General features: G+C 47.2%; 1 long non-coding RNA gene across 1 annotated transcript; it reads right to left on the reverse strand.

Annotated features, from left to right (window-relative positions):
- Positions 1-20738: 20738 nt before the first annotated feature.
- On the reverse strand, positions 20739-22399 carry LOC128461969 (uncharacterized). The gene is made up of 3 exons (XR_008342313.1): positions 22301-22399; positions 21713-21895; positions 20739-21091 (listed from the first exon to the last, which is right to left on the reverse strand). It is a non-coding gene; the product is annotated as an uncharacterized LOC128461969 (long non-coding RNA).
- Positions 22400-23431: the final 1032 nt, after the last annotated feature.

Genomic DNA, 23431 nt, shown 5'->3' on the forward strand with positions numbered 1-23431 from the left:
ACATCACCAATACCTGTATGAAGTGATGCAGAAGGCACTAACGGTTTAATACACCCACGTGGGTATACCTCTGAGGCTGCTCGGGTTAATGTGCACTGAACTGTAGAGGAGTTGACATTTTTTTGTCACCTTTGTGTGTGTGTCTTTGCCCTATGGGCACAAAGACATTATAAAAATATAAAAATAAGTAAATGACATTTAAATGGATGGACAAAATAGATGTATAAATGGTTGAATCAATGCAAGGATGAATGAATGATTAAATGAATAAATTGTGAATGGATGGTTGAATACAATGAATTTTGATGCATGTAAGGATGAATAAATGAATGTCCTACTGAATAAATAGAAGATTCAGACATGAAAACAGATAAATAAGAATTACAAAGTGGCAAGACAAACTCAGACAACCCTTTAGAGTGACCTACTTTTTAGGTGTGAAGTTGTCCTGAAATGGGATCTGAACAACAGGTAAAAAGTATATTTATTGAACATATCCATTCACAGCACTGGTGGAGAAATCAAGTGAAACCATTGATTCTATAACTGGTAGAACTTTATTTGGCAGCAATAACGTCACACCAGCTCCTCCAATAGAGCTATGGAACAGATGTGCACAAGGTTCGGGAGGAATTCTTCATTCTTCACTTCAGCTCAGCCACATTCATAGTAATAAAGGTAAATGGTAATGGTCTGTATTTATATAGCGCTCTTCTAGTCTTGATGGCCACTCAAGGATCTGTACAGTTATGTCATGTCACAAAGAAAGCAAAGCAGTCAGCAAATTATGACATGCTTATAGAGTAAAAAAAATAATTTCTCACACTACAAGACAATACATACGATGCATTTGTCATGTATTTGACTCTCTTGTATGTGTCAATTTGCCTACAATTTACATTCCTCTTCACTACTATCAAGGCCTCTTGCCTGCCAGTGTAATGCAGGCTAACACGACTAAGACAAGGCAGCTGGGTGGAGCTGTTCCTAGCACGGAGCAGGAATATATCTACTGCAGATCTATAGGCAAGGATACATAAGGTTTGGTCTATGTAACATGCTTCTCATATGGTGTAAAATATTTACATGCATACAATAATATAATGCCCATCACTTCCAGGGCTGTTTCTCTTTATAATACACCTGCACGTGAAGCATCAGCTCCCTATCTCCTGAACCATGTTGATCTGGGGCGGACGCTCCTACAAATGAATGCAAACTGCTCTGACCGACTATCATCGGCCTATCAGTCATCTCTTCAAAGCTGGGGTGTGAGCTTGGCAGGCTGAAAGCTCCCTGCTCAAGAGTCTGATTAAGGAGATCAGCCCAAACAGCCCAGAGTCAATTACCAAGCTTAACTAGGATATGAGCTAAAGAATCTAAGATGTCGACCATGGTACAGGAAACCGAAAAAACTGCAGCAGAGAGAGAGAGAGAGAGAGAGAGAGAGAGGCGGGACAGCTATAGAAGAGGGAAAATATCAGCGACAACCTTGGAGCCCATTTCAATACTTTTTTCCCATTTATCTCCCTCGTCACTCCTCCCCTCTCTCCACCAAACGCCTGTGGCAACAGAACAGACTTCCACTGAGCAGATTTATTTGAATAATTCCTTTTTATTATATACTTTTACACATATATATTAAAGCAAAATCAGGGGAAATCAGGGAAAGGGGATTATGCCTGAGTGGTAATCAGTCTCGAGCTGCAGTTTTTTTCTTCTTCACTGGTTGTGCGTGAATAGAATCAGTGTGAACAGAGCTGGGAGACTTTAAACACTCAGATCAGTAACCAGGCACTTTCACCAAGACAACTACAATTTTAATGCGATATATGCTATAACAATATCATGAGAAATTTGAATTATGCCAAAATCTTATGGGGCACAGAACTAAGTTAGGAACTCAGACGTGCTCTATTACTTTATCTTTAAAGCTGCTAAATCTGTTTCTAATTTTATGTTACAAATACCACATTTTAATGGCCGTCTGTAAAAATAGCCTAAAGGCCGGCGCATGCTTCTGCGTTTTCACGGGCCTGCAAGAACCCTTCCGGGCCCCTTACGTGCTTATGTATCCCATCTTACGTGCGTTGCCCAATTTTTCTAACTATACGGCAAAAGTCCACGAGCCTCACGCAGCCCGCAAGGGATGTGATTGGTCTGCTTACTACATCCCGCCTGGAATGTAGTTTCCGGTTTCATGCCCCATAATACCGGCAAAAAAAACGGAAGATTTAGAAAAACGAATATTGACCAAATAGAAGAGCTTTTGGCTGAAGAGATCCGAAAGTATGACCACTTGTATAACCCGTCACTGACTGGCGGATTTGTCCGCCAGAAAAAGGCTATGAGGAGCCGCAGTGGTGATGTAAATAGATAGTCGAAGAAGAAGAAAGAAGGCGTCTCTAAGGTCGTCTTCGACAAAACCCGTTACTCCGCCTAGTGTTCTGGCGGGGAATTGCTTTGTAACACTCGCAACGCTTGGAAAAGCATGAATGACAATGAGTCCTTCGCAACAGCGGCGTGAAAAGCCGCAGTTGCAGAAGCATGCGTTGGCCTTAAGTGCTCCGCTCACTATTCCTGCCCCAAGCACAGCACACTCAGGGGACTTGCAAACCAGCTAGCAGCGAGTAAGCATTGTTAGTAAAGGCGCGCTGTGTGTAAAACTTATAAAACTAAGGTGTAGTCCTTGGCTCTGACTGAAATTACCCACTCAATCACTAACTCTTATACCATATCTTCTATACAAAGCAGATTCTATATAGTGAGCTTATCAGAAAAAGAAAAAAAAACGCTTTTGGACACTACATGAGGAGTTAGAAAGACAATCACCAAGACAGGAAGTGAAGACAGAAACAACCCACTGGGAACAGAGACTACTAAATAAAACAGGAAACAGAAAACACAGGCTGAAATAAACAAACTAAACTGACAGAACATTACAGTACCCCCCCCTTCAAGGGCCGGATGCCAGACGGCCCGAAAACATGACCTGCCACCGGAGGGAGGAGGGGGAGACCGGAGAAGGGACTCCGGGACATGCCCTGGAGCTCGGGTGGACGGCTCCCTGGCCGCTCAGGGACAGAGTTCTGAGGCTCGGGAGGGCGGCGCCGTGGCCGCTCAGCGACAGAGTTCTGAGGCTCGGGAGGGCGACGCCGTGGCCGCTCAAAGGCAGAGTTCTGAGGCTCGGGAGGGCGGCGCCGGTGGAAGGGCTCCGGTGGACGGCCCGGAGGCCGGTCAGGAGCCAAGCACGGAAGCTCCTCCGGCGGGCGGCCCGAAGACCGGTCAGGGGCAGAAGGCAAAAGCTCCGACCTCAGTCCCGGATGTGGAGCAAGAACTGGAGCTGGCACCGTGAGGACCTCCGACGCCGGAACCAGAGTGGCGTCTACCGGGACCCTCCGGCATGGGACAGGGACTGGAGCGGGGACAGAAGCAGGGACTGGAGCTGGCAACGCAAAGACTTCCGACGCTGGAACCAGAGTGGTGTCTGCCGGGACCCTCCGGCGCGGGACAGGGACTGGAGCAGGGACCGGAGCTGGCACCGCGAGGACCTCCGATGCCAGAACCAGAGTGGCGTCTGCCGGGACCCTCCGGCGTGGGACAGGGACTGGAGCTGGCACCGCGAGGACCTCCGACGCCGGAACCAGAGTGGCATCTGCCGGGAGCCTCCCGCATGGGACAGGGACGGGAGTTGACACCGGGACGACCTCCAACGCCGGAACCAGAGTGGCGTCTGCCGGGACCCTCCGGCGTGGGACTGGAGCTGGCAAGGTGAGGACCTCCGACGCTGGAACCAGAGTGGCGTCTGCCGGGACCCTCCGGCGTGGGACAGGGACTGGAGCTGACACCGCAAAGACCTCTGATGCCGGAACCAGAGTGGCATCTGCCGGGACCCTCCGGCGCGGTACAGGGATCGGAGCAAGGACTGGATTAGTTACCGCGAGGACCTCCGACGCCGGAACCAGAGTGGTGCCTGCCGGGACTCTCCGGCGTGGGACAGGGACTTGAGCTGGCACCGCGAGGACCTTCGACACCGGAACCAAAGTGGCGTCTGCCAGGACCCTCCGGCGTGGGACAAGGACTGGAGCTGGTACCGCGAGGACCGCCGACGCCGGAACACAGGGGACGTCAGCCAGGAGCCTCCGGCACGGAGCAGGTACCGGAGCAGGTGCAGCGAGGACCTCCAAAGCCTGAAGAGGAGAGACGCCAGCCAGGACCCTCCGGCGCGAGGCAGGTACAAGAGAAGGTGCCGCGGGGACCTCTGACGCCGAAACACAGGGGACATCAGCTGGGAGCCTCCGGCGCGGAGCAGGGACCGGGACCGATGCCGGTGTGAGGACCTCTGACGTCGGAGAATGAGAGACATCAGCTGGGAGCCTCCGGCACGGAGCAGGGACTGGCTCTGGCTGGGGCCCAGTCGGGGCTGGAGGTGGCTGGTGCCTGTGAACATGCTGCTGGAGAGAGAGGCTTCTGCTGTGGATGCCCCCTCTCCAACGTCCACCACCCACACCAGAAGCCTTTTGGATGCTGCTGGGTCCCCCAAGAGCCCAACAGCCCCCCCCCCCCCCCCCCCCCCAAGTACCGGTCAGCGGATGAGGCTGGTGGCTGGTTCCTCTTAGCAGGATGTAGAGGTGAGGGTTTGCTGCATCTGCCCCCCATAGCAGACACTCTTTGCAGGCTCCGGGATCCACCCAGAACCAGACGGCTTCCCGTATCCAGATCTGTGGCTGGGGCTGGAGGGTTGCGGAGTCTTTTTAGTCTCCTCCACGAGGTACGGGACAAAATGACTCACCCAAGGGCGCTCCTTCAGCCAAGCCTCAACCACTGAGATTTCCTCCAGAGTCTCTGACTTGCTCTGGGGTCCCGGAAAACGCAGCTCATCAACCAAAAAACTAATCTCTGCTGAGTCCATATTTTGGTCGGATTGTACTGTCACGGTTTGTGGAAAGGAGATGGACGCAGGAGCAGAGATGTTTAAGATAAAGCGGAGAATGAGAGACGCCAGCCATGTGGAACATTATCCACCAGAGCGACCAGAGGAACACGAACGAGCACAAGCCCAAGAAATACTGGAAAAAAACAGGAAGCAAAACAGACAATCCAACAGAGGACAAGGGGAAGGACAGAGGCTTAACTACACACAGGGAAGGCAGAGGTAATTGGCCATAGATGAAATACATGACACTAGGCGAAAAGCAGAATAAGTGTCATGGGAAATCTTATGGAAGTTACCTGATCCACCTGAAGTTAGTGCCTTTTTACGGCACGTCAGCACCGCGTTCTTCCGCGACATTAACCTTAAGGGAAGCAGACTAAACGTACCGCGGAGAGGGGGTCTGGAGAACAAAGGGGGAGAGCAGCTGGGGGGGGGGGGGGGGGTCGTGGAGCGAAGGTGTTATCTAATTAGCATATGACTCAGGGCGAAGCCGCTGCTTAGCCTCTCTCGATTCCCCATTGGAGGAAACCAACCCGGAAAGTCACTCATGATTGGCTGGTATAAGTGTTGCCATTGGTCACCCTGGGTCATTGCAGCACACACGTGGGGTAAACCCCTCCCACACAATATTAATAATAAAAATTTATATACAGTTGTTACAAGTAATATATATAATAAATCATTATTTATTAGTAAGCCTTTACCAAAAGCAATGTAGTTAATTAAGACTATACATTAATTCATGTGATGCTTGATGTTATATGTGAACATATTGTATAGGGAAGAAAAAACATGAACGATGTTGTGAGTCAAAGCTTTATTTACGTACAGCACAAATATTGTACAAACACAACTAGCCTAGCCAGTGAAAAGCTAATCAGGTGAAGGTTGAAATGTTTCTTTGCAGCCTCTGGATCATATGTTCTTTGTGGGACTCTGTCCGAATCTGCCCCAGTGTGTAGACATCTGTGGTGTGTAGCTGTGAGATCCAGTATAGCCTTCTAGTCTTATTTGAAGTGTGGCACACAGGTTGGTGAGCTCCTGGCTGTGGAAGGATGGATCCATGTCATCTGTCCCGCTTCAATCAGCTGTAAACACAATCAGTACAAGTAGCACAGTTCAATGACAACATACACCTACACATGGATCTGAAAAATGATTTAATGAATCTAACCTCACCCTCTTTCTTCTCTGCCGACTCCTGAACTCCTCAATGCTGATTTAAGGTCCGTATGGATGAACTGGAAGCTGCTTCATACTGGCTCATAGTGGGTCTTAGTAAGTCATAGTACAGGCAGCCGGAAAACAACATGAGTTTATTATTTATAAACGGAAATAGCCTCGCTGCATCACCGTTGGAAGATCCACAGTAAAATTTAAAAAAAATCCTAAACAGATACTTACGTACAATGGCGTAGTTTTCCCGCACTGCAAATGCAGACTTTCAGCGAGTCTCGGCGTAATGTGCCGTGACTGCGTCATTGTGTACAGGAATCCGGCTATGAAAACAAAACGAGGAAAAAGATCAGATGAAGTAAAGCTGGAGGATGTATTTTAAACAGCACAGCTCTTCTTTAATCATACCCAAGGAGGACAGATATCTTTATGGAAAGCCCGTAGAAGTTTGGAGCTTACAGGACCCAGACACATCATATCCAACATAATTTCTGCCTGTTGAGCGGATTGCTCAACAGGCCAGTAGTATACCATTTAGGGCCTTGGTATCCAGTGGAACAATGAGGAGCTCTGTTGACAAACCCTACTATCAACAAAACTCTCATCAGCCCCTGAATCAATTAGAGCTTTGAATGGGAATGACCTCCCTCGCCACAAGAGGGAGGCATCGAGCTGCGGACGGTCCGGAGGAGAGGGACTCACAATACGGCTCGACAGTATCTCTCCCACTACTGCAGAGCCGGACCTTTTACCGGACGGAGCGGGGCAATTAGCAAGAAAATGACCAGCTCGGCCACAGCACAGGCAGAACTGAGTCTTCATTCTTTGGTTCTTCTCCCCGGGGGACAGATGAAGACCTTCTATTTGCATGGGCTCTGGTTCGGGAATCTCCGGTATTTCTCAGCGGGCCCCGAAGGAATTCAGCTGTTCAGAGCGACAGTAATCCCGGGAACAAGCGGAGTCAGCACGCCATAGGAGAAGTTTGTCGCTGGTCTTAATGGCGAGTTGAATTGCCTCGTTCAACGTTTTAAACTCTCCCCGGAGTGCAATCTCCCTCCCAATGTCCTGGTTTAAGCCATTTTGTAACGCCGTGATCAGCGCAGCCTCGTTCCAGCCCGACTCCACCGCCAAACTTTGGAAGTGAATCACAAACTCCCGGACGGTCAGTCGTCCCTGACGGATCCTCGAAAGCCGCTGCCCGGCTTGCTGACCCGTATCGGGTGATCGAATATCTGCTTGAGCTCTGTAGCGAAGGCTTCAGCAGACACGGCCAGCGGGGAGGGTTGCTCGAAGAGGGCATTATAAAAACTGAGCGGACGACCCTCCAGTAAATTAACCAGGTAAGCGATTTTAGCATTATTACTAGCATATCTAATGGGATGTGCATTAAAGGCTAACTGGCATTGGGTGAGAAACTGGCCACAGGTGTTGGGATCACCGGAGTACTTAGCTGGTGGGGGAATCCGGGATTCGAGGGCAGCAGTGCCCGCAGCAGGGGCAGGTTGAGCGGCTGGGGGGGCTTGTTGAACAGGAGCAGGAGCCTCAGCGGCGAGGACAGGAGCCGCGTCCAGCCGGACGATAAGAGCGGACAGGGCTGTGGTGGTCTGATCCACTTTGTCTCAGATGCTATGCAGAGCCTCGTCGTGGTGGCCCAGTCTTGCTCCTTGGAGAGCCATTGCCTGTCTGAGGGCCTTAGCTTGCTCTGCCAAGTCCATTGTGGCCGGACTATACTGTTAAGGCCAGGCTTCGGACATAGAGGCCGATACAGAGGCTGAGGCAGAAGTAATGTCAAATGATAATTTATTGGTAATCCAATAACAACAACAGGCAGGTAGGTAGGTAGGTAGGTAGGTATGCAGGCAGGCAGGCAGAGGCTGGAGTTGGGGAAATAGTCCAGCTGCTGGTCCTGGGAAGGGAGACAGAGAATGAACAGAATGTTTCAGAATCTTGAATCTACGCTATCTTGGCTGCTATCACTGACTTGAGCTTAGTCTATAGTCCGGCGCAGACTGAGAGCAGGAGTGGAGCTTATATAGGCAGCTGGTTAATCAAGACCCCAACTCCAGCACACCAGGCCCTCATCCGCAATTAGAGACACCACCTGCACACACAAGAGAGAGAGAGAGAGAAAGAGAGAGAAAGAGAGAAAGAGAGAAACTAGGAGGCAGATGAGGCAGAGGCCATGACAGTACCTCCCCCTCTACGGGTGTCACCTGGCGCCCTCAAGAAGTGGTCTGGGTGATCCCGGCGGAAGTCCCAGATGAGAGAGGGGTCAAAGTTGTCCCGCCGGGGAACCCAACAGCGCTCCTCTGGACCATAGCCCTCCCAGTCCACCAAGTAGCGGAAGCCACGCCCCATGCGCCGCTTATCAAGGATGCGCTGCACTGTGTAAACGACCGCCGTCCACCATCTGGTGGGGAGGGGGGGCAGCATCAGGGGGAGAGAGGGGACTCAACTGAACAGTTTTAAATGGGACACATGAAAAGTGGGGTGAATCCTACGAAAGGAGGCAGGGAGCTTCAGCCGAACAGCACAGGGGTTCACAACAGCCTCGACCTCAAATGGACCAACTTACCGGGGCTAAGCTTCCTAGAGTCCACTTGGAGAGGAAGATCCCTGGAGAGGAGCCATACCTTGTGCCCCGGGGCATAGGCGGGCACCGGGGTACGGCGGCGGTTGGCCTGGGCCTCAGTCCTGGAGGAGGCACGGAGCAGGGCAGCACGAGCACGCCTCCAAGTGCCACGACAGAGACGCATATTGTCCTGGACCGAAGGGACGGTGATCTCGGCCTTCTGATCTGGAAACAGAGGGGGTTCGTAGCAAAGAGAACAGAGGAAGGGAGACATACCGGAGGAGGCGTTAGGGAGTGTGTTGTGGGCGTACTCCACCCATGGCAGCCGAGCACTCCAGGACGATGGCTCAGCAGCGGAGACGCAGCGGAGTGCCGCCTCCATCTCCTGATTGGCCCACTCGGTCTGGCCGTTGGATTGGGGATGATAACCAGAAGTCAGGCTGGCGGTCGCTCCCAGGCTCGTGCAGAAAGCCCTCCAAATGTAAATTGCGGCCCTCTGTCAGAGACGATGTCTGACGGCAGGCCATGAATGCGGAAGACATTTTGCACCAACAGGTCAGCCGTCTGCCGAGCAGAGGGTAGTTTGGGCAGGGCAATGAAATGAGCAGCCTTGGAAAAACGGTCAATTATAGTTAGGGCCACAGTATCACCTCCAGACGGGGAAGAGAGGTTACAAAGTTGTAGGGCCAGAGCCCAGAGTGAACTGACCATCTACACAAAGGCCTGAAAATTTGAGGCCCTGTGGGACATTCTGTTCCAGCATAGGAATTTCACCTGGCATTTTCGAGAAACCCGAGCAGGTTTCAAGACCCCCGCAGGAACACGGGGACCCCTGCTGGGTCTGAAGAGCCCAGAGGGTGGCCACCAGACACTGGAGCCGAGGTTAAACAAAGGGTTGTTAAACTTTTGGAGGGAAAACATTCTCCAGCAGGCCCAAGAGTCTCCCCCTGGTGGTGGAAAATGTCCTGGGAATGCTTTGGTACCCCCGCTGAGTTCCAAGCCCCGCCCACTCAGATTGATTCCTGACAATTCAATTGGCCGATGGCCTATGAACAACTCCTCAAGGATGAAGACCTCTCAGGTAATTTAAAAGCCCTGACACCCCAAAAATCTTCGCCATTTCCCAATTCCCTGAAGATAGAGCTGACTTTTCCAGTTAGTTGATCCGGAGGTATTTTTAGGGAGCAATTACAGACGTTTGTTTTATTTTCCTTTTTTCCTTTATTTCTTTATTCAGTCAACGTTTTACTAGTTAACTTTTACTAGTTTGGTTTATAACTTGAAAAGGCGGCGCACAGGAACTCGCTCGTAGGCTGAGCTCAGAGACTTTCTTTTCCACAATCCACAACTGTGCCACAGCGGTTAATCCCTGCAGGACAAAGCATCATTCTGTCGCAGAAGGACGAAGCAGAATCCCGTCGAAGAAGACGAACGACGTTTAATACCGTTCCAAGAGCAAGAGAAATTCGCTCTATTCGGCCCAGCGCTGACCTCCGTTGCAACCACAAGACCCACCGGAGCCCCGCTTAAGAGGCCAGGACTTCACTCATTTTTTTCCAGGAATCCGCCCGTTCGTGCACGCATCCTGAGGTTCAACAACGATCATTCACTGGACTTCCGGAATATCCGCGCGACACCCGCATGCAACACCGTGAAGGTCACAGTAAGAGGCTTTATTGTCTGGGCAGAGAACTACTTTAAATACTTAGCGTGTCATTTTATTTTGAGTGTATGTTTGTTGGTAGATCGCTGAACTGTTTTAAGCCGTGTACCGCACGACGAACTGAGACATCACATCCGGTTCCTTTGTCTACTGTGTTTTGAGAAGCGCGCGATAACAAGCCGGCGCTTCCTTTTAACGTGTTACCGTCAGAGATATTGTGCGGAGATTTACATCTGTTAAAAGATAAATCTCACATAACTGGACTGCCCGCTTCACCGGAAGTTTTGTCTCTGATGTCTTTCTCTCTCTGATCTCTCTCTCTCTCTCTTTTCTCCTAAACCTGTTTTTACACACATCCCGACCTACACTTATACATTTCATGTTGCACAGCTAAATCTTGACTAAAAGAGCCTAAATTCATCTCGACGCCGTTCGGCGCCAGAACCAGGAGATAAGAAATCTCTTTGTCTAGAAATATTCCTTTGTGTAACTGGCGACCGACCGCCATCTTGTCTTCGACCTCATGTCGTCACAGAGGTCATAAACCTCCATCTTGAGATTACTTGAACGTAACATCTTGATTTCGTCCAGACGACGTCACCAGGTGATATCGTCATTACGCCTTAGCCAATCCCCTTTCTCACACACACACACACACACACACACACACACACACACATACATAGAGTCACAGAACGGCAGACACACGACCACACACACACATAGATACTCAGTATTACATGTGTGACAATTGTGATAAGTTCTGCTGCTGCTGTTGTCATCTTTGAAATATTGGAGTTTGTTAAATGAAGAATCATTGAATGACATTAACTTTATTTCCCCTTTAATAAATACTTTTGTAGTTAAAGTATTTGTATTTCTGTGATTATTTGTACATATGTATGTGAATACAGCTGGATTACTATAGCCTGTGTTCGAACTTAAAACCCTTCATTGTTTATTATATAATCATTAATATTGAATATTGAGATTATTAATATAACGTATATCATTTGAGACTGATATTTAAAGATTGACTTGTTGGCCCCTGTAACCAGGGTGGTGCCCCGCAACAATAAGCAATGATTACAGACTGTATTATTCTTAATTGATAATTTTATGTTTTCATTAATTATTTAACTATTATTAATGGATAACTGTATAATTTCTAATTAATTATTTTACTATTCTTAATTAATAGCTTTATAATTTTAATTATTTTTAATAAATAATTTTTATTTTAATAATCACGTTTCATGATTATTAATAATTAGCCAATGTCAAATCTACTACTACTATTGCACAACAAAGTCCGGGGCAACGTGGGACCACGGACGACCGGGGATTGGCAGAGGAAGAAGCAAACCAGAACTGCGCTTGGTGGAGGTCTTATTCCGACAACAGACGGTGCAAGCTGCTACAAAAGAGCGAGTATCCGTTTCCATGATCGGCCACCAGAAGCGTCGCTTGAGGAACGAGATGGTTCGGTGGATCCCCGGATGACTGGTAAGGTGGGAGGAGTGTGCCCACTGCAAGACCTGAGAGCGGACAGAGTCTGGGACAAAGAGGCAGTTAGGGGTCCAGTACCTGGATCGTGCTGGGTGGTCTGAGCCCGACGGACCGTGGCTTCGACCTCCCAGGTGAGGACAGCAACGATGCGGGACGGAGGAACGATGGTCTCTGGTTCAGCGGGACCCTCCTCCACCGTATACTGGCGGAGACATGGCATCCGGCTTCACGTTCCTGGAACCTGGACGGTAAGTTAGGGTGAAATTGAACCTTCCTAAGAACAGGGCCGACCCGCCTGGCGAGAGTTCAGACGCTTGGCAGTCTTAATATAGGACAGGTTCCTGTGGTCGGTCCACACAAGGAAGGGGTGCTCCGCACCCTCGAGCCAGTGTCGCCACTCCTCCCACGCCAACACCACAGCAAGTAGCTCCCGATTGCCGACATCATAATTCCTCTCCGGGGGATCAAGCTTGTGGGAGAAGAAAGCACAAGGATGCATCTTGTTGTCATCGGGAGAGCGTTGAGAGAGTATACCACCTACCCCAGTCTCCACCTCCACAACGAACTGCCGTGACCGGTCAGGGTAGGTAAGGATGGGTGAGGAGACGAACAGCTGCTGGAGGTCGGAGAAGGCCGCCTCGACCTTAGCATTCCAGTGGAATGTGACTGAGGAGGAGGTGAGTGCTGTCAGAGGAGCTGCTATTGTGCTGAAGTTCCTCAGAAACCTCCTGTAGAAGTTCGCGAAGCCATTGAAACGCTGCAGCTATTTGCGATTGGTGGGAGTGGGCCAGTCCGCGACAGCAGAGACCTTGGCAAGATCCATTCGGTGCTCCCCCTGAGAGATGACAAAACCGAGAAAGGATGTGGTGGTGGCATGAAACTCACATTTTTCGGTCTTAACAAACAGTTTGTTCTCCAAGTCGCTGCAGCACCGTGCGAACATGATCCTGATGTTCCTGAAGAGAGCGGGAGTAGATAAGAATATCATCCAGATATACAAATACAAAACGACCTAGCATGTCCCGGAGCACATCATTAATCAGGGCTTGGAAGACTGCTGGGGCATTGGAGAGGCCGAAAGGCATAACCCGGTACTCAAAATGACCCAACGGTGTATTGAAAGCCGTCTTCCATTCATCGCCTTTCCTGATGCGCACCAGATGAGAGGGGTTGCATAGGTCCAGGGTGGGGAAGATGGAAGCTCCCTGAAGGGGAACAAAGGCTGAGTCGATGAGAGGCAGAGGATACTTTTTTTTGACTGTGATGTTGTTGAGCCCTCTATAGTCAATACACGGTCTTAAGGTGCCGTCCTTCTTCCCGGCGAAGAAAAATCCAGCACCCACTGGAGAGGATGATGGACGGATGATCCCAGCCGTCAGGGACTCCTGGATGTACTTCTCCATGACCAGCTGCTCTGGACGATTGAGGTTATACAGTCGGCTGCTAGGATGAGGGGCCCCAGGCAGAAGCTCAATGGCACAGTCATACGGCCGATGAGGAGGAAAAGTGAGAGCCTGCTCCTTGCTGAAGACTGGGGTGAGGTCATGGTAAACTTGGGAAACCGAGGCAGGTCCTGGGGGCTCCGCTACAGATGGTGGCTCCGATGTGGGGTTTTGGGCAGAACGGCAACAATGAGAGTGGTAACATGGACTCCAGGAATGGATCTTTCCTGTAGTCCAATCAAAATGTGGGTTGTGGAGTTTCAGCCAGGGAAATCCCAGGAGTAGGGGAACATGCGGACAGTCGATGACGTGAAAATGGGTCTTCTCCTGGTGATTTCCAGATAGACGTATGGGTATGGGGATGGTTCTTCGGTCAACCCTGGCCAGTAGTATACCATTTAGGGACTTGGTATCCAGTGGAACAATGAGGAGCTCTGTTGACAAACCCTACTATCATAAAACTCTCATCAGCCCCTGAATCAATTAGAGCTTTGAATGGGAATGACCTCCCTCGCCACAAGAGGGAGGCATCGAGCTGCGGCCGGTCCGGAGGAGAGGGACTCACAATACGGCTCGACAGTATCTCTCCCACTACTGCAGAGCCGGACCTTTTACCGGACGAAGCGGGGCAATTAGCAAGAAAATGACCAGCTCGGCCACAGCACAGGCAGAACTGAGTCTTCATTCTTTGGTTCTTCTCCCCGGGGGACAGATGAAGACCGTCTATTTGCATGGGCTCTGGTTCGGGAATCTCCGGTATTTCTCAGCGGGCCCCGAAGGAATTCAGCTGTTCAGAGCGACAGTAATCCCGGGAACAAGCGGAGTCAGCACGCCATAGGAGGAGTTGGTCGCCGGTCTTAATGGCGAGTTGAATTGCCTCGTTCAACGTTTTAAACTCTCCCCGGAGTGCAATCTCCCTCCCCATGTCCCGGTTTAAGCCATTTTGTAACGCCGTGATCAGCGCAGCCTCGTTCCAGCCCGACTCCACCGCCAAACTTTGGAAGTGAATCACAAACTCCCGGACGGTCAGTCGTCCCTGACGGATCCTCGAAAGCCGCTGCCCAGCTGGCTGACCCGTATCGGGTGATCGAACATCCGCTTGAGCTCTGTAGCGAAGGCTTCAGCAAACACGGCCAGCGGGGAGGGTTGCTCGAAGAGGGCATTATAAAAACTGAGCGGACGACCCTCCAGTAAATTAACCAGGTAAGCGATTTTAGCATTATAGGCTAACTGGCATTGGGTGAGAAACTGGTCACAGGTGTTGGGATCCCCGGAGTACTTAGCTGGTGGGGGAATCCGGGATTCGAGGGCAGCAGTGCCCGCAGCAGGGGCAGGTTGAGCGGCTGGGGGGGCTTGTTGAACAGGAGCAGGAGCCTGAGCGGCGAGGACAGGAGCCGCGTCCAGCCGGACGATAAGAGCGGACAGGGCTGTGGTGGTCTGATCCACTTTGTATCAGATGCTATGCAGAGCCTCGTCGTGGTGGCCCAGTCTTGCTCCTTATTTTTATTATTTTATTTTTATTTGCCTTTATTTAACCAGGTCGGTCCCGTTGAGATACAATGACCTCTTTTCCAAGGGAAGCCTGGCCAAGACAGCAGCATACAAAAAATGTCAACAGTCACAAGACACACAAAAATCACATAACACAGATCAAATAAGATAAGTTCCCTGTTCCCTTAAGATAAGGCAACAGGACTAAAGCTCCGGATTCCCACCAAAACAAGAACAAGTGCGGTATGAAGCCGCTCCAATTTCTCTCACACGAGTCTTCAAAGTTTATGAGCTCCTTTAACTTAAGAGTTTTTTGCAGTGCATTCCAAGCAGCAGGTGCAGCGAACTTAAAACAGTGCTTACCAAATTCAGTGTTTACTTTGGGCATAACTAATAAATAAAGCTCATTTGAACGTAAGCTGTAATTGCTCTGGGATTTAAAGATGTACTTACATAAGTAGTGGGGGAGCAGACCCAAGATAGCTTTATAAATAAAAATATGCCAATGTATAAGGCGGCGTGCTGCCAGAGATGGCCACTCAACTCGAGCATATAAGATGCAGCGGTGAGTGAGGGCTTTACAACCAGTGACAAACCTTAAGGCACCATGATATACAGTGTCTAGAGAGCGCAGACAGTTATCTGGGGCATTCATATACAAGAGATCACTGTAATCAAGTACAGGGAGGAAAGTGGTAGCAATCAACTTTTTTCTGGTAAAAAAAGAAAAACAAGATTTGTGACGGAAGAAGAATCCCAGTTTCACTCTTAATATTTTTACCTCTCCTTGGAGAGCCATTGCCTGTCTGAGGGCCTTAGCTTGCTCTGCCAAGTCTATTGTGGCCGGACTATACTGTTAAGGCCAGGCTTCGGACATAGAGGCAGAGACAGAGGCTGAGGCAGAAGTAATGTTAATAATTTATTGGTAATCCAATAACAACGACAGGCAGGCAGGTAGGTAGGCAGGCAGGCAGGCAGGCAGAGGCTGGAGTCGGGGCAATAGTCCAGATGCTGGTCCTGGGCAGGGAGACAGAGAATGAACAGAATGTTTCAGAATCTTGAATCTACGCTATCTTGGCTGCTATCACTGACTTGAGCTTAGTCTATAGTCCAGCGCAGACTGAGAGCAGGAGTGGAGCTTATATAGGCAGCTGGTTAATCAAGACCCAACCTCCAGCACACCAGGCCCTCATCCGCAATTAGAGACGCCACCTGCACACACAAGAGAGAGAGAGAGAGAAAGAGAGAGAGAGAGAAATAGAGAAAGAGAGAAACTAGGAGGCAGATGAGACAGAGGCCATGACAGAGAGACACTTTATAGCATATAAAGCATTTCACTAAACATTCCGACACCACCACAAAATGGCAAAACTCACTATATAGTACTAGGACTATTGGCCTATTGTGATTAGTAGGTGATTCACGACACAGCTCTGGTGTTTCTGGTTTAACAGCACCATGAGGGTCACTTGCCTGCTTTAAAAGATTTACATAATTGCTGAACAGAGCTGGAGCCAGCTCACTTTATAAATGTGAGGGAGGAATTCCCATGCCTTCACAACAATGAGGACATGGAGTGGCTACCGAACCAATGATCAGGTCGTGATGGTGGGGGTTAAAACTTGATTATTATTGGCAGCACACTCTCTTGGGCAGCCCGAATGACGGGTACTTAAGGAAACCTGATAAACACACTTGCAGGACAAGCCAGTTGATCCAGCAGCTCGCTGGGATTTATCCCGCTTGTACCAATGGCCAGTCGTGACCATGCCTCACAGAGTTATTAAAAGGCTAAATCTTTTATGTATTGCATCACTGCCAATCATTGGCTGATTAGATATTTGTGTGAATAGGCATGTGTAGGATGTTCCTAATAAAGTGCTCTGTGAACATATTTCAGTGTGATAGAAGTTATTGATATAACAAACACACATTAACAGAAAATGTTACCATCATATTGACTGAATGAGGATGATTTGATGAACATGCTGAGAGTGAATGATGGTTTGTGTATCACAACCCTCGAATGTTTACCAGACACGTCACCTTTAATTCTTGAGGGCAATTTCCTCCAGAATCTCAGACTTGTGGGAGCAGGACCGGTGCACTGTTCAAGATCATAAAACCCTGCATTTATCTGTGGGGGTCAGATTGATCTATTAAAGACCCTCTGTTGACATCACATCCACCATGTCCTGTGCTTATGCTGCTAAATGCCCTCTCTCCACTGAAGCTTTCTGCTGAAATAAGCAGCACTCGGGCTCCTCTGGGTGGGACTTCGCTGCATCGAGCCTGTATCATCCATAACCATGGACCTGCTGCACTGATAAACATTCCCCCTACAGTGGAGGAAAATGGGGAGGGGTACTGTGACAAACAATGTGCGTTTCTTTGGGCACTGGGTAATACATTCATTCAATCAGCCTTGTCAGAAGTGGTGCAGCCCCAAGATGGTAGTCTATTTGATTTTCAAACTGGCCTTTGATTGCAAAAGGGAATGGCACCCAAGTGACACCGAAAACAAGCAATGCAATTATTCTACTACCGTATGTTCTTCAGGCAATTAATTCATTTTGATTTGCTGTGTATTTTCTGGGCCTCCTTCCTCATTAGTAATGATGAATCACAGAGCAGCCTACTTGTGTCCTGGGGTTCAGTCTCTTTGAACCAGTGTTGGAGCAGGAGTGATCCCTCACCTCCGAGGTTAGGTGACATTGTTTTTCAGTGGTTAAAAATCCATAAGCTTGATTGAAGGTATCGATGTAATGGAGAGACACGTCTTAATTTAGTTGCAAATAATTTTTTGTTGGACAGATTGTCTTTAGCAAGTTTTAATTAAAGTTTAAACTTCATAATCAGTTTGGTTCGAAATAAATTTGGAGACAGTCGGAATAAAATAAACATGCATTCCAATCTGTCTGATAACCGGCAGGATGGACCAGATCTGGGGAAGAGATTGTCCAGGCTTTCCAGCAGCAGCATCAGCAGCAGCAGCAGATCGCCCTCCTTCCAGTGGTCTCTTCCAAATGGAAGGCACGCGGTAGAGGGGTGGGGGAGGTGGGGAGGAGGGAGGCTGCAGAGAAGAGGAAGTTATCACCAAATTGCCATATCTACAAAGCTCTCCCTGCACGCCACAGATTTCCTCTCTTTAATCTGACACATACAGCCTCATGCCTGCTAAAACCCTGCAAGGCGCTGTGAAGCTCAGCATCCTGGGCTGAAAGAATACCGCAGCCAAGAGAGCGGGGAGTCAGAGGGATAGACGGAGACAGAAAAAGAAAAGATAGCGCATGTGAGAGAGAGGGAGAGAGAAAGAGACCATTTTATTTGTTCTTTGGAGCAAACATGTACCCGGCTTTATGAAGGGAGTTAAATCGTGGAGGTTAATTGAAAAATGAGATAAACAAAGGCTGCGAAAAGCAGTGGGAAAGATTGTGGCTGGCAGCGCAGGCGGGCCACCACTGAACCTCCTTCAGACTGTGCAACCCTGATAAAAAAGCACAGTTAATTGTCTCACAATTTCTTCCACTTAATTTCAGTCCAATTAGAGAAAAAAATTGCGAGGAACTGTCTTCATTCCTTTCATTGCTATGCACGTACTGTACCTCCCTAGAAAATAACTTTAATGGGTGGATCTTTCTTCAGACAAGCTTTCATTTTGTGATGAAGTCATGCTCAGCAAATATGTTCCAATGTCGAACATTATGTCCTAAACAATCTTCTTTTGAGTTCATACAATTTCTCAACAAGATTAAGAAATTAATTTTCACTTCTAGCAGAATGAAGTTCAGCTCATATGGGGGCTAATAACTCCCTTATGAATAGACAAGGCAGCAGTGTAGAAGCCGCAGACATTTCTGACAGGATTGGAAACAGTCCATTCGATTGAAGACCCTTCTCTGAGGTAAGAGGCAAATTGAAATGTCAAACCACTTAAAGGTGAGTGGTTGACCTGTGGGATCAAAGCAGTCTGTATGTGAGTAAGTCTCTAAATAACAAAATCAATTGTATGTGAGGAAGCAAAGCAGCAAAACTACAAAAGCTATTGCTGATATGATTTAACAAATGTATTGGGATGATTTGTAGAGCCAGATCTGTACAGAACTCTGGAGATTCTTTGAAAGGGGCTGTATGTGTGAACATTAATGTATGAGTTAGAGTCTCTGGACTTTTTGTGGACTCTCCGAAGACCGATCAAAATCCTTTGGGGCTGCTGTGAGAACACAGAGCAGGTGGGGGTGTTAATGATGCTTTTTACGCCCGACAAATGCAAAACTCGAAAAAAAAAAATCCGGATGAAAAAGTCCCTCACCTGAACGTTCTGGAGACTTCTGAATTGTTCTGAAATCGTCTGAGCAAATAACCTCCTGCAGCATTGCTGAAAGGCAAACATCTTAGGAAGTCCAGTTCCAATTTTCTGAACATTGTCATGTCTAAACAACCCAGTCTCATCAGAAAACGTTCAATGGCAACGTTGGTCCACTTGGAACGACGTTACCATCTCACAATCTGGCCTCTCAGATTGTGAGATGGTAACATTTAGTCCTCCCATTGTTTTGCATTGGGGTGTTCTCACGTCACGTGACTCTCAAGCTCCCGTCTGCGGAGAGGAAAACCTGGCGGAGATTCCCTGTTTTTTCAGATAAAAATATAATTTTGTAACTTAGTTTGGGCATAAAAATACATTCTGACACCATTTCTAGCGAGAAATGTGCTCTTTGCTTCCACAGTCTTCAGCCAGTTCGTGCTTATGATCAATATTTTAATAGTTATCACGCATGTTTTTATCGTTGCTATGATGGTTGCCATGCCACCACGGCGCAGCTTGGTGTTTAAATCACAGTCCCTGCGTGGTGTCCTTCAGTGATCGTGAATGTTATTCATGTTATATAATAGTAATATTTGAGGCTAGATTACATCTCTAATGAGAAGGAACCTGCGAGTCTGTTCATACCGAGGCCGGCCCGAACGCGCGACCGAACCGAGTGCGCGAGCGGACATGACGTGTGGCTGTCGTAAAAATCCTATTTGTAAACAACCAGTCCTTTAACTCAACGCTGCGTCATAAACATGGAGCGCTTGGAAGACCACGATGTCATCTTCCTTCTGTCAGGTAAGTAGTTTATTGTTTTTAAAGATCGTTACGATCTAGGTTTACAGTCCGAGTGCGGAGAGAGTCCGTCAATCCACACTATGGACGCTGTTCATCAGCTAATACGCCATTGTTAGCCACATGCTTCAGCCCACGGTAGCCTGTGCTACCTGGGAGGTGAATACATGGTTGTTGAAACCAGTTCAAGACGCTTAGCTCATCATTGAGGGACGCTACAATATAAATATAAACATGAATTTGATTTATGAATGCTTTAGATTAATAAGGAGTGTATTTGTCTACCATTACTCCACAATATCAGATCAATTTGGTTTAATGTATAGTATGCAATATGACAATGTTTTCATGTTATGGAGTTGCGATTCATTTTATAAAATAATTGCTATGTTCTGTTTTTTAATCAAGGAGGATCCAAGTGAAGCTACAGGAGTTTCATTAACGTCAACAACTTCCTGCTCTTCTTGATGAAGAGCAGGAAGGGCAGCCTGGAGAGAAAGAGAAGCTGGGTTGAGCCCACTAACATCATCCACGTACCACGAGGAAGATGAGGGAGAGAAATGATCCTACCATTAAAGAGGTACTTTTAAGTTATATACCAGAAAAAACATTTTATATAATTTGCCAAATATACATTTTTATTAAATCCCCAAAGTACGCTTGCTGAAATACAAGTTAATATCACACTGAAAGAATTTTGATCAATCATGCTTCCCTGCTGTGATTGTTTAACTGGGAAAAAACAACTTTTTCCACAGGAAGGCAAGTCAATTTAAGGAATACATGTGCAGTGTAGTTTTTTTGTAATAAATGGGTTATCTATTTTTACAATCTACAAAAAGTTATCTATACATTTGGTCACAGAATGTTACACAAATAAATTGGCATTAAAGTTGGCATCTTGCTGTCTCACCAGTCTGACGATGCAGCTGAAGCGTCCATCAAGGGTGTTCTGCACGTAATTTTGATTGTTTGTTTCTTGTGAAGAGGAGAATAACATGAATTCATACCAATATCAGTTTACAATCAAACCTTTTTGTGTTGACCTTGTTTAAACAGAGTCAAAGGACATTGTACAACAATGACACACATTTTCCCACAGTACCTGTCGTTCACTACTGAACTTCTGACACCCATTACTGGACTGTGTCTTCCTGTAGAGTGGTGATGTTCTCAACGTTCTTTTCACAGTCTGTCAAAACAAAATTAGAGTTACAAATGTTAATGCCCCACAACCCATTGCAGATACGGTTGTATTTGCACACCACATCGGATCAAAACAAAACTGCAGTCTGTGAAACAAGCAGTTTTGGTAGATATAAGGGAAATGCTAATATTTCTGCATGAAACATATTCAGTCCCTTAAGCAAAATAACAATGATGGCAGGCCGCAACCTCGATGCCTTCGTCTGCTTTGCTTACAGACTAGTTTGCGGAGTCTCGTGCTGCCGCCCACTGACCGATACATCATCGCTCTTTTCTGAAACTAATGAAGGCAAATTCACACATGTAGACAGAAATAAACAGTATAAATTAAAAGGTGTAAATATTGCTAACATTATGTTTGATGGGGGTCATCATTATACATAACAGAGGAAAACTTTGCACATGTATTCCTTAAATTGACTTGCCTTCCTGTGGAAAAAGTTGTGTTTTCCCAGTTAAACAATCACAGCAGGGAAGCATGATTGATCAAAATTCTTTCAGTGTGATATTAACTTGTATTTCAGCAAGCGTACTTTGGGGATTTAATAAAAATGTATATTTGGCAAATTATATAAAATGGTTTTTCTGGTATATAACTTAAAAGTACCTCTTTAATGGTAGGATCATTTCTCTCCCTCATCTTCCTCGTGGTACGTGGATGATGGTAGTGGGCTCAACCCGGCTTCTCTTTCTCTCCAGGCTGCCCTTCCTGCTCTTCATCAAGCAAAACAAACTGTTTGGTCCAAGTTGTTGACGTTAATGAAACTCCTGTAGCTTCACTTTGATCCTCCTTGATTAAAAAACAGAACATAGCAATTGTTTTATAAAATGAATCGCAACTCCATAACATGAAAACATTGTCATATTGCATACTATACATTAAACCAAATTGATCTGATATTGTGGAGTAATGGTAGACAAATACACTCCATATTAATCTAAAGCATTCATAAATCAAATTCATGTTTATATTTATATTGTAGCGTCCCTCAATGATGAGCTAAGCGTCTTGAACTGGTTTCAACAACCATGTATTCACCTCCCAGGTAGCACAGGCTACCGTGGGCTGAAGCATGTGGCTAACAATGGCGTATTAGCTGATGAACAGCGTCCATAGTGTGGATTGACGGACTCTCTCCGCACTCGGACTGTAAACCTAGATCGTAACGATCTTTAAAAACAATAAACTACTTACCTGACAGAAGGAAGATGACATCGTGGTCTTCCAAGCGCTCCGTGTTTATGACGCAGCGTTGAGTTAAAGGACTGGTTGTTTACAAATAGGGTTTTTACGACAGCCACACGTCATGTCCGCTCGCGCACTCGGTCCGGTCGCGCACTCGGGCCGGCCTCGGTATGAACAGACTCGCAGGTTCCTTCTCATTAGAGATGTAATCTAGCCTCAAATATTACTATTATATAACATGAATAACATTCACGATCACTGAAGGACACCACGCAGGGACTGTGATTTAAACACCACGCTGCGCCGTGGTGGCATGGCAACCATCATAGCAACGATAAAAACATGCGTGATAACTATTAAAATATTTATCATAAGCACGAACTGGCTGAAGACTGTGGAAGCAAAGAGCACATTTCTCGCTAGAAATGGTGTCAGAATGTATTTTTATGCCCAAACTAAGTTACAAAATTATATTTTTATCTGAAAAAACAAGGAATCTCCGCCATGTTTTCCTCTCCGCAGACGGGAGCTTGAGAGTCACGTGACGTGAGAACACGCCAATGCAAAACAATGGGAGGACTAAATGTTACCATCTCACAATCTGAGAGGCCAGATTGTGAGATGGTAACGTCGGTCCAAGTGGACCAACGTTGCCATTGAACGTTTTCTGATGAGACTGGGTTGGTCTAAAAGGGACTTATGTTGTGCTCATTACTACATATTTGTCCAAATAAAGACACTTTTTTAAGTTGTTTTCTATTGTTTCTGGCCATTTGGGGGCAGCATACCTTACATGAATGATATTGTTCTGGTGAAGACAAATAGTGATGGCTCTAATAATAATAATAATCACACATGACTTTTCCAAACGAATAAGGTACAACAGCTAGGCAGCTAGTAGACATAAGCTGTTAAACACAGGAAGCAGTCCTCTCCTCAGTCCTCATGTGGTAACATACGCCTGTGAATGGAGTAAAGATGAGACCCATCGAAAAGCAACAAAACAAAATAACACAGTTTCATGGATCTTTTTTACCCGATTTTCTTGGATCTTCACAAACAGGTGGAAATGTGAGGCTAAAATCAGATTTAGATAATTGGTTGAGGCTACAATCTGAATATGAGATGCATTTAAGGTTT

Source organism: Pleuronectes platessa, chromosome 18, assembly GCF_947347685.1.
Source record: "Pleuronectes platessa chromosome 18, fPlePla1.1, whole genome shotgun sequence".
In the NCBI taxonomy this organism is placed as follows: domain Eukaryota; kingdom Metazoa; phylum Chordata; class Actinopteri; order Pleuronectiformes; family Pleuronectidae; genus Pleuronectes; species Pleuronectes platessa.